This window comes from Megalopta genalis, unplaced genomic scaffold (assembly GCF_051020955.1).
Source record: "Megalopta genalis isolate 19385.01 unplaced genomic scaffold, iyMegGena1_principal scaffold0048, whole genome shotgun sequence".
NCBI classification, from domain to species: Eukaryota; Metazoa; Arthropoda; class Insecta; order Hymenoptera; family Halictidae; genus Megalopta; species Megalopta genalis.
This window is the reverse complement of record NW_027476117.1, coordinates 1,161,278-1,171,461: the sequence shown is the minus strand read 5'-3', so window position 1 is coordinate 1,171,461 and position 10,184 is coordinate 1,161,278.

Genomic DNA, 10,184 nt, shown 5'->3' with positions numbered 1-10,184 from the left:
GCAGCTTTGCGTGGTCAGAGGTTCGATGCGATTGGGATTTTTTATAAGGGAGATTGCGTGGACCAGCCGATACTTCTTTCAGCACGGATGGCTACCTAGTAATCAGGCTTGGATTTGGATAAATTGGATAGGATGAATAGAATAGATGATAGAATAGAATAGAATAGAATAGGATGCCTCATAACTTTTGCAAGAAAAATTGAAGATATACCTCGAGTAGTTGTTTATTGGTTAAATATTTTTATATTATTAAATAATTAATAGTATATCATAAGTTAATTATATTTAAGAATAATGTTAAGATGTAAAGATTTATAAATTTAGATTACTTCTTTTGAAGTAGAATTGTTAATTAATCTATGAATATATAAAGATATTTATTAAATATTAATTATTTGTTTAATGGATCCATTTAAATATATCTATGAGGACAGATAATATTTCTAAATTTATAGTTGATCTATTAAAAATATATATTAATAAATTTAATAATCCTGCGATTTATATTCTATAAATTTATAATATATATTTTATAATTCTCTAATTATAGTTAATGAATAAAATATTTGAATAAAATATAGATATTAATATATATTATAATAAAACGTAAATATATATTTAGAAATGTATTTATTATACAGGGTGTCCCAAAAATTTCTCGCAATACGGAAATGTGAGGTAGCTGAGGTCATTCTAAGTAACTTTTTCCTTCGCGAAAATGCAATCTGCAGCTTTGTTTACGAGTTATTAACGAAAAACACTGACCAATGGAAGGTGACGACGCGAAGTTCGAGAGCCCGCAGCACGAGACTTTGACAGAAGGTCCGTTCGGACTCGAGCCGCGTTCGAAGTACTGAACAAGTCACGAAGCGTGAACTTTCCGGATTTTTTTTACTATGTAAAAGTGATATTTTAAAAAAAAGAGCTGTTCATCTTTATTTTAGAACGTCTGTAGACTATTTACTAATTTTTCGGACCCGAAATAATATGTAGTTTAACCGTGACAGCCGTTTTAATTTTCTGGTGTGCATGATACCTCATGTGTACCATATGAAATTTTTATGCAAGGTGTACAGTGAAGATTAACAAAGTTCGTAAATGATATTTTAATTTAAATAATTCCGTGTCCGAACAGAATTCAACGAATGATTTGCAAAGCTGATTTAATAATAAATAATCGCATTAAGAGACGTAAAGGATTTGTTTATTAGATCGATTTATTATCGATTATCGTGAGAATGTATCGATGTCCTCTATTGTCTCTAGCATATCGTTGAACCTCGACGATGTCGGCTTGTCAGAGATTGTTACGTAAAACAATACCAAGAAGTATAAAAAAAGAAGGAGTTGAGCCGTTGCCCAACTCTCTAACTCTTTATTACAAATAATACAAGTTTTATACGATTTACAATAGTTTATACCGAGTACAATAGTTCCGTAGCTGGTGGAGGATTCGTCAAGGCTGAGGTTTGGGGCGTTGGAGACTGGTATTTATATCGGTCTTTGTCAGGGGTTGATGCTTCCAGAACATTCGGCGACGGGGCCATGTGCAGGATCTTGGGTGGGTTATCTTCCGGATGACGTAGTGTCTGTGTGTAACATGAGAATGTATTGAGGCCCTTACAAGATCTCGAGTCCTCGCACGATCACTCGCCTGCGCGGAAAGAAACGCCTCGCCGGAGCATGCAGTTCGTTCACCAACTTTACTTTCTCATCGCTCATGATTATCACTGACACCTCTCTCTCTTGCTTTATCGGGTTCGCGGTCGCTTCAAAACGAAAGATGAACGAATTCTTCGTTTAACTTTATGCTACCGAGGTTTCTTCGGTTGCTGCTGCTGCCACTGCCGCAACATTTTTCTCGTTTCTCGGTTCAATCATTATCTTCTTCATCTATGTTTCGAGCAGCTCTTGTTGTTGTTGTTGTTTAATCTGATGTATTTGTTGACAAATGTGGTCGAGTCTCAACTCAATATTTGTAAATCTATCGTTCCAATTTTCGTCCACAGATATCGTTTGATAGGTTTCGCAGAAATTCCAACAAATGCTCGTTCTATCTAACCACCTGTTAAATTTATCAACAGGCATTTCATTCATTACTGCAGTAACGTGTATTGAACGATTTAATTTATAATCAATCCGACTTTTTCGAAGTTCTTCGATTGCAGATGTTATTTCGTTGTCGTGACCAGTGGGCCCGGCATTATTCGATGCCATCAGCAATTTCAAACGATCCACCAGCTCGTTCGGATCGTCTCAATGCACGTAATCAATCGGATTGTTGGTTACACGCATCATCGTTGGAATTTGTATACCCTTTCCGCGCAACGTCGAAAACATTGGTCCTATGATAGTTTTGTACTTGTAACCCTTATTCCCCATTATCTGGTTACCTCGCCGATGCGCGCGCATAGCGATGAGAATGTTACTGTAAATATCCTTATCGACCTCGATGTACAGGTTTTCGTCGGGTATTCTTTTAAATATCAATTCGTAGAGACCTGGAGTTCCCTCCTACCTAATTTTATTGGTAACGATACCGTCGTTGCTTTCAACATCAAACGTGGTGTTTCCAAGTATCAGTTTGTCATTGTGAAAATACACGCCGTATACGTTGTCCAAATTTTTCGGTGGTCCACTAAAGAAATTTCGCAAGTATTTGCTTGCTAAAGGTCCAAGATTGTTGAACAAATGTTCGTATTCGTCGCGGTGCGTTTCAGGACTTTTCAAAATGTTTCGCACCGATAATTCCAACGATGCTGTGGCCATTGGAGACGATTCGAAAGCTTTCTCCTGTTGCGCCGAAAGTATCGTAGGTATCGGTTCGAGCGCCTTATTGCCACCCGCGTCGTTATCGTCACTGTTGCCACTGTCGTTGTCGCCGTCGTCGTCGTCACCGTCGTCGTCGTACAACACATAGTCGATGTCATCGTTGGTAGGAACAGAGGAATATATTTTCTTTTTCTTCTTCAAATGCATCCCTGGCGTTAAAGCTGCTTCGTCATGCTTCCTCTTCTTCTTCTTCTTGTTCCATTCTCTTTCCACCTTCTTGGTAGAGAACAGTGACTGCACTTCTCTGCTCTTCTCTTCTCTACTCTGCTCTTCACTGCTCTTCTCTGCTCTGCTCTTCTCTGTTCTGCTCTTCTCCGCTCTTCTCTGCTCTGCTCTGCTCTTCTCTGCTCTGCTCTTCCCCGCTCTGCTCTGCTTTGCTCTTCTCTGCTCTGCTCTGCTCTTCTCTGCTCTGCTCTGCTCTTCTCTGCTCTGCTCTTCTCTGCTCTGCTCTGCTCTTCCTCGCTCTGCTCTGCTTTGCTCTTCTCTGCTCTGCTCTGCTTTTCTGTATTCTGCTCTTCACTGCTCTGCTCTTCACTGCTGTTCTCTGCTCTTCTCTGCTCTGCTCTGCACTGCTCTTCTCTGCTCTGCTCTTCCCCGCTCTGCTCTGCTTTGCTCTTCTCTGCTCTGCTCTGCTTTTCTGTATTCTGCTCTTCTCTGCTCTACTCTTCTCTGCTCTGCTGTGCCCTGCTCTGCTCTGCTCTGCTCTTCTCTGCTGTTCTCTGCTCTACTCTGCTCTGCTCTGCTCTTCTCTGCTCTTCTCAACTCGTCACTGCTCTTCTCTGCTCTGCTCTGCTCTTCTCTTGCCTGCTCTGCTATGCTCTACTCTGCTCTGCTCTGATCTTCTCTGCCCTGCTCTTCTGTGCTCTCCACTGCTCTTCTCTGCTCTTCTCTGCACATCTCTTCTCATCTCTGCTCTTCTCTGCTCTTCTCTGCTCTGCTCTTCTCAGCTCTGTCCTGCTCTGCTCTTCTCTGCTCTGCCCTTCTCTGCTCTGCTCTTCTCTGGTCTGCTCTGGGCTGCTGACCTCTGGTCTGATCTGGTATGCTGTTCTCTGCTCTGCTCTGTTCTTCCCTGCTCGGCTCTGCTCTTCTCTGCTCTCCTGTGCTCTTCTCTGCCCTGCGTTTCTCTGCTCTTCTCTTCTCTGCTCTGCTCTGCTCTTCTCTGCACTGCTCTGCTCTTCCCCGCTCTGCTCTGCTTTGCTCTTCTCTGCCCTGCTCTGCTCTGCTTTTCTGTATTGTCCTCTTCTCTGCTCTGCTCTGCTCTACTCTGCTCTGCTCTGCTCTGCTCTGCTCTTCCCCGCTCTGCTCTGCTTTGCTCTTCTCTGCTCTGCTCTGCTTTTCTGTATACTGCTCTTCACTGCTCTGCTCTTCTCTGCTCTGCTCTTCTCTGCTCTGCTGTGCCCTGCTCTGCTCTTCTCTGCTCTGCTCTTCTCTGCACTTCTCTGCTGTACTGTGCTCTGTTCTTCTCTGCTGTTCTCTGATCTTCTCCGCTGTTCTCTGCTCTTCTATGCTCTTCTCCGCTCTGCTCTTCTCTCCTCTGCTCATCTCTGCTCTGCTCTGCTCTACTCTGCTCTACTCTGCTCTGCTCTTCTCTACTCTTCTCTGCTCATCTCTGCTCTTCTCTGCTCTTCTCTGCTCTTCTCTACTCTGCTCTTCTCTGCTCTTCACTGCTCTGCTCTTCTCTGTTCTGCTCTTCTCTGTTCTGCTCTTCTCCGCTCTTCTCTGCTCTTCTCTGCTCTGCTCTTCTCTGTTCTGCTCTGGGCTACTGACCTCTGGTCTGATCTGGTATGCTGTTCTCTGCTCTGCTCTGTTCTTCCCTGCTCGGTTCTGCACTTCTCTGCTCTGCTGTGCTCTTCTCTGCCCTGCGTTTCTCTGCTCTTCTCTTCTCTGCTCTGCTCTGCTCTTCTCTGCTCATCTCTGCCCTGCTCTACTCTGCTCTTCTCTGCACTTCTCTGCTCTGCTCTTCTGTGTTCTGCTCTTCTCCGCTCTTCTCTGCTCTGCACTCCTCTGCTCTGCTCTGCTCTGCACTCCTCTGCTCTGCTCTTCTCTGCTCTGCTCTGCTCTTCCCCGCTCTGCTCTGCTTTGCTCTTCTCTGTTCTGCTCTTCTCTGTTCTGCTCTTCTCCGCTCTTCTCTGCTCTTCTCTGCTCTGCTCTTCTCTGTTCTGCTCTGGGCTACTGACCTCTGGTCTGATCTGGTATGCTGTTCTCTGCTCTGCTCTGTTCTTCCCTGCTCGGTTCTGCACTTCTCTGCTCTGCTGTGCTCTTCTCTGCCCTGCGTTTCTCTGCTCTTCTCTTCTCTGCTCTTCTCTGCTCATCTCTGCCCTGCTCTACTCTGCTCTTCTCTGCTCTTCTCTCCTCTGCTCTTCTCTGCTCTGCTCTTCTCTGCTCTGCTCTTCTCTGCACTTCTCTGCCCTGCTCTTCTCTGCTCTTCTCTCCTCTGCTCATCTCTGCTCTTCTCTGCTCTGCGTTTCTTTGCTCTTCTCTGCTCTGCTCTTCTCTGCTCTTCTCTGCTCTGCTCTACTCTGCTCTACTCTGCTGTGCTCTTCTCTGCACTTCTCTGCTCTGCTCTTCTGTGTTCTGCTCTTCTCCGCTCTTCTCTGCTCTGCACTCCTCTGCTCTGCACTCCTCTGCTCTGCTCTGCTCTGCACTCCTCTGCTCTGCTCTTCTCTGCTCTTCTCTGCTCTGCTCTGCTCTTCTCTGCACTTCTCTGCTGTACTGTGCTCTGTTCTTCTCTGCTGTTCTCTGATCTTCTCCGCTGTTCTCTGCTCTTCTATGCTCTTCTCCGCTCTGCTCTTCTCTCCTCTGCTCATCTCTGCTCTTCTCTGCTCTGCTCTACTCTGCTCTACTCTGCTCTGCTCTTCTCTACTCTTCGCTGCTCATCTCTGCTCTTCTCTGCACTTCTCTACTCTGCTCTTCTCTGCTCTTCTCTGCTCTTCTCTGCTCTGCTCTTCTCTGTTCTGCTCTTCTCCGCTCTTCTCTGCTCTTCTCTGCTCTGCTCTTCTCTGTTCTGCTCTGGGCTACTGACCTCTGGTATGATCTGGTATGCTGTTCTCTGCTCTGCTCTGTTCTTCCCTGCTCGGTTCTGCACTTCTCTGCTCTGCTGTGCTCTTCTCTGCCCTGCGTTTCTCTGCTCTTCTCTTCTCTGCTCTGCTCTGCTCTTCTCTGCTCATCTCTGCTCTGCTCTACTCTGCTCTTCTCTGCACTTCTCTGCTCTGCTCTTCTGTGTTCTGCTCTTCTCCGCTCTTCTCTGCTCTGCACTCCTCTGCCCTGCTCTGCTCTGCACTCCTCTGCTCTGCTCTGCACTCCTCTGCTCTGCTCTTCTCTGCTCTTCTCTGCTCTGCACTGCTCTGCTCTGCTCTGCTCTTCTCTGCTCTTCTCTCCTCTGCTCAACTCTGCTCTTCTCTGCTCTGCTCTACTCTACTCTTCTCTGCACTTCTCTGCTCTGCTCTTCTCTGTTCTGCTCTTCTCCGCTCTTCTCTGCTCTGCACTCCTCTGCTCTGCACTCATCTGCTCTGCTCTGCTCTGCACTCCTCTGCTATGCTCTTCTCTGCTCTTCTCTGCTCTGCTCTGCTCTGCACTGCTCTGCTCTGCTCTTCTCTGCTCTGCTCTTCTATGCTCTGCACTCCTCTGCTCTGCTCTTCTCTGCTCTGCTCTGCTCTTCCCCGCTCTGCTCTGCTTTGCTCTTCTCTGCTCTGCTCTGCTCTGCTCTGCTCTACTCTGCTCTGCTCTGCTCATCTCTGCTCTTCTCTGCTCTGCTCTACTCTGCTCTTCTCTGCTCTGCTCTTCTCTGCACTTCTCTGCCCTGCTCTTCTCTGCTCTTCTCTCCTCTGCTCATCTCTGCTCTTCTCTGCTCTGCGTTTCTCTGCTCTTCTCTGCTCTGCTCTTCTCTGCTCTTCTCTGCACTGCTCTTCTCTGCTCTGCTCTTCCCCGCTCTGCTCTGCTTTGCTCTTCTCTGCTCTGCTCTGCTTTTCTGTATTCTGCTCTTCTCTGCTCTACTCTTCTCTGCTCTGCTGTGCCCTGCTCTGCTCTGCTCTGCTCTTCTCTGCTGTTCTCTGCTCTACTCTGCTCTGCTCTGCTCTTCTCTGCTCTTCTCAGCTCGTCACTGCTCTTCTCTGCCCTGCTCTGCTCTTCTCTTGCCTGCTCTGCTATGCTCTACTCTGCTCTTCTGTGCTCTCCACTGCTCTTCTCTGCTCTTCTCTGCACATCTCTTCTCATCTCTGCTCTTCTCTGCTCTTCTCTGCTCTGCTCTTCTCAGCTCTGTCCTGCTCTGCTCTTCTCTGCTCTGCCCTTCTCTGCTCTGCTCTTCTCTGGTCTGCTCTGGGCTGCTGACCTCTGGTCTGATCTGGTATGCTGTTCTCTGCTCTGCTCTGTTCTTCCCTGCTCGGCTCTGCTCTTCTCTGCTCTCCTGTGCTCTTCTCTGCCCTGCGTTTCTCTGCTCTTCTCTTCTCTGCTCTGCTCTGCTCTGCTCTTCTCTGCACTGCTCTGCTCTTCCCCGCTCTGCTCTGCTTTGCTCTTCTCTGCCCTGCTCTGCTCTGCTTTTCTGTATTGTCCTCTTCTCTGCTCTGCTCTGCTCTACTCTGCTCTGCTCTGCTCTTCTCTGCTCTGCTCTTCCCCGCTCTGCTCTGCTTTGCTCTTCTCTGCTCTGCTCTGCTTCTCTGTATACTGCTCTTCACTGCTCTGCTCTTCTCTGCTCTGCTCTTCTCTGCTCTGCTGTGCCCTGTTCTGCTCTTCTCTGCTCTTCTCTGCTCTGCTCTGCTCTGCTCTGCACTCCTCTGCTCTGCTCTGCTCTGCACTCCTCTGCTCTGCTCTTCTCTGCTCTTCTCTGCTCTGCACTGCTCTGCTCTGCTCTGCTCTTCTCTGCTCTTCTCTCCTCTGCTCATCTCTGCTCTTCTCTGCTCTGCTCTACTCTACTCTTCTCTGCACTTCTCTGCTCTGCTCTTCTCCGCTCTTCTCTGCTCTGCACTCCTCTGCTCTGCACTCCTCTGCTCTGCTCTGCACTCCTCTGCTCTGCTCTTCTCTGCTCTTCTCTGCTCTGCACTGCTCTGCTCTGCTCTGCTCTTCTCTGCTCTTCTCTCCTCTGCTCATCTCTGCTCTACTCTACTCTTCTCTGCACTTCTCTGCTCTGCTCTTCTCTGTTCTGCTCTTCTCCGCTCTTCTCTGCTCTGCACTCCTCTGCTCTGCACTCCTCTGCTCTGCTCTGCTCTGCACTCCTCTGCTATGCTCTTCTCTGCTCTTCTCTGCTCTGCTCTGCACTGCTCTGCTCTGCTCTTCTCTGCTCTGCTCTTCTATGCTCTGCACTCCTCTGCTCTGCTCTTCTCTGCTCTGCTCTTCCCCGCTCTGCTCTGCTTTGCTCTTCTCTGCTCTGCTCTGCTCTGCTCTGCTCTGCTCTACTCTGCTCTGCTCTGCTCATCTCTGCTCTTCTCTGCTCTGCTCTACTCTGCTCTTCTCTGCTCTGCTCTTCTCTGCACTTCTCTGCCCTGCTCTTCTCTGCTCTTCTCTCCTCTGCTCATCTCTGCTCTTCTCTGCTCTGCGTTTCTCTGCTCTTCTCTGCTCTGCTCTTCTCTGCTCTTCTCTGCTCTGCTCTACTCTGCTCTACTCTGCTGTGCTCTTCTCTGCTCTTCTCTGCTCATCTCTGCTCATCTCTGCTCATCTCTGCTCATCTCTGCTCTTCTCTGCTCTTCTCTACTCTGCTCTTCTCTGCTCTTCTCTGCTCTGCTCTTCTCTGTTCTGCTCTTCTCCGCTCTTCTCTGCTCTGCTCTGCTCTTCCCCGCTCTGCTCTGCTTTGCTCTTCTCTGCTCTGCTCTTCTCTGCTCTGCACTGCTCTTCTCTGCTCTGCTCTTGCCCGCTCTGCTCTGCTTTGCTCTTCTCTGCTCTGCTCTGCTTTTCTGTATTCTGCTCTTCTCTGCTCTACTCTTCTCTGCTCTGCTGTGCCCTGCTCTGCTCTGCTCTGCTCTTCTCTGCTGTTCTCTGCTCTTCTCTGCTCTGCTCTGCTCTTCTCTGCTCTTCTCAGCTCGTCACTGCTCTTCTCTGCTCTGCTCTGCTCTTCTCTGCTCTTCTCAGCTCGTCACTGCTCTTCTCTGCTCTGCTCTGCTCTTCTCTTGCCTGCTCTGCTATGCTCTACTCTGCTCTGCTCTGATCTTCTCTGCCCTGCTCTTCTGTGCCCTCCACTGCTCTTCTCTGCTCTTCTCTGCACATCTCTTCTCATCTCTGCTCTTCTCTGCTCTACTCTTCTCTGCTCTTCTCTGCTCTGCTCTGCTCTTCCCCGCTCTGCTCTGCTTTGCTCTTCTCGGCCCTGCTCTGCTCTGCTTTTCTGTATTGTCCTCTTCTCTGCTCTGCTGTGCTCTACTCTGCTCTGCTCTGCTCTTCTCTGCTCTGCTCTTCCCCGCTCTGCTCTGCTTTGCACTTCTCTGCTCTGCTCTGCTTTTCTGTATACTGCTCTTCTCTGCTCTGCTCTTCTCTGCTCTGCTGTGCCCTGCTCTTCTCTGCTCTTCTCTGCTCTGCTCTGCTCTTCTCCGCACTTCTCTGCTGTACTGTGCTCTGTTCTTCTCTGCTGTTCTCTGATCTTCTCTGCTGTTCTCTGCTGTTCTCTGCTCTTCTATGCTCTTCTCCGCTCTGCTCTTCTCTCCACTGCTCATCTCTGCTCTTCTCTGCTCTGCACTCCTCTGCTCTGCTCTGCTCTGCACTCCTCTGCTCTGCTCTGCTCTGCACTCCTCTGCTCTGCTCTTCTCTGCTCTTCTCTGCTCTGCTCTGCACTGCTCTGCTCTGCTCTGCTCTTCTCTGCTCTTCTCTCCTCTGCTCATCTCTGCTCTTCTCTGCTCTGCTCTACTCTACTCTTCTCTGCACTTCTCTGCTCTGCTCTTCTCTGTTCTGCTGTTCTCCGCTCTTCTCTGCTCTGCACTCCTCTGCTCTGCTCTGCTCTGCACTCCTCTGCTCTGCTCTGCTCTGCACTCCTCTGCTATGCTCTTCTCTGCTCTTCTCTGCTCTGCTCTGCACTGCTCTGCTCTGCTCTGCTCATCTCTGCTCTGCTCTTCTCTGCTCTGCACTCCTCTGCTCTGCTCTTCTCTGCTCTTCTCTGCTCTTCCCCGCTCTGCTCTGCTTTGCTCTTCTCTGCTCTGCTCTGCTCTACTCTGCTCTGCTCTGCTCATCTCTGCTCTTCTCTGCTCTGCTCTACTCTGCTCTTCTCTGCTCTGCTCTTCTCTGCACTTCTCTGCCCTGCTCTTCTCTGCTCTTCACTCCTCTGCTCATCTCTGCTCTTCTCTGCTCTGCTCTACTCTGCTCTTCTCTGCTCTGCTCTTCTCTGCACTTCTCTGCCCTGCTCTTCTCTGCTCTTCACTCCTCTGCTCATCTCTGCTCTT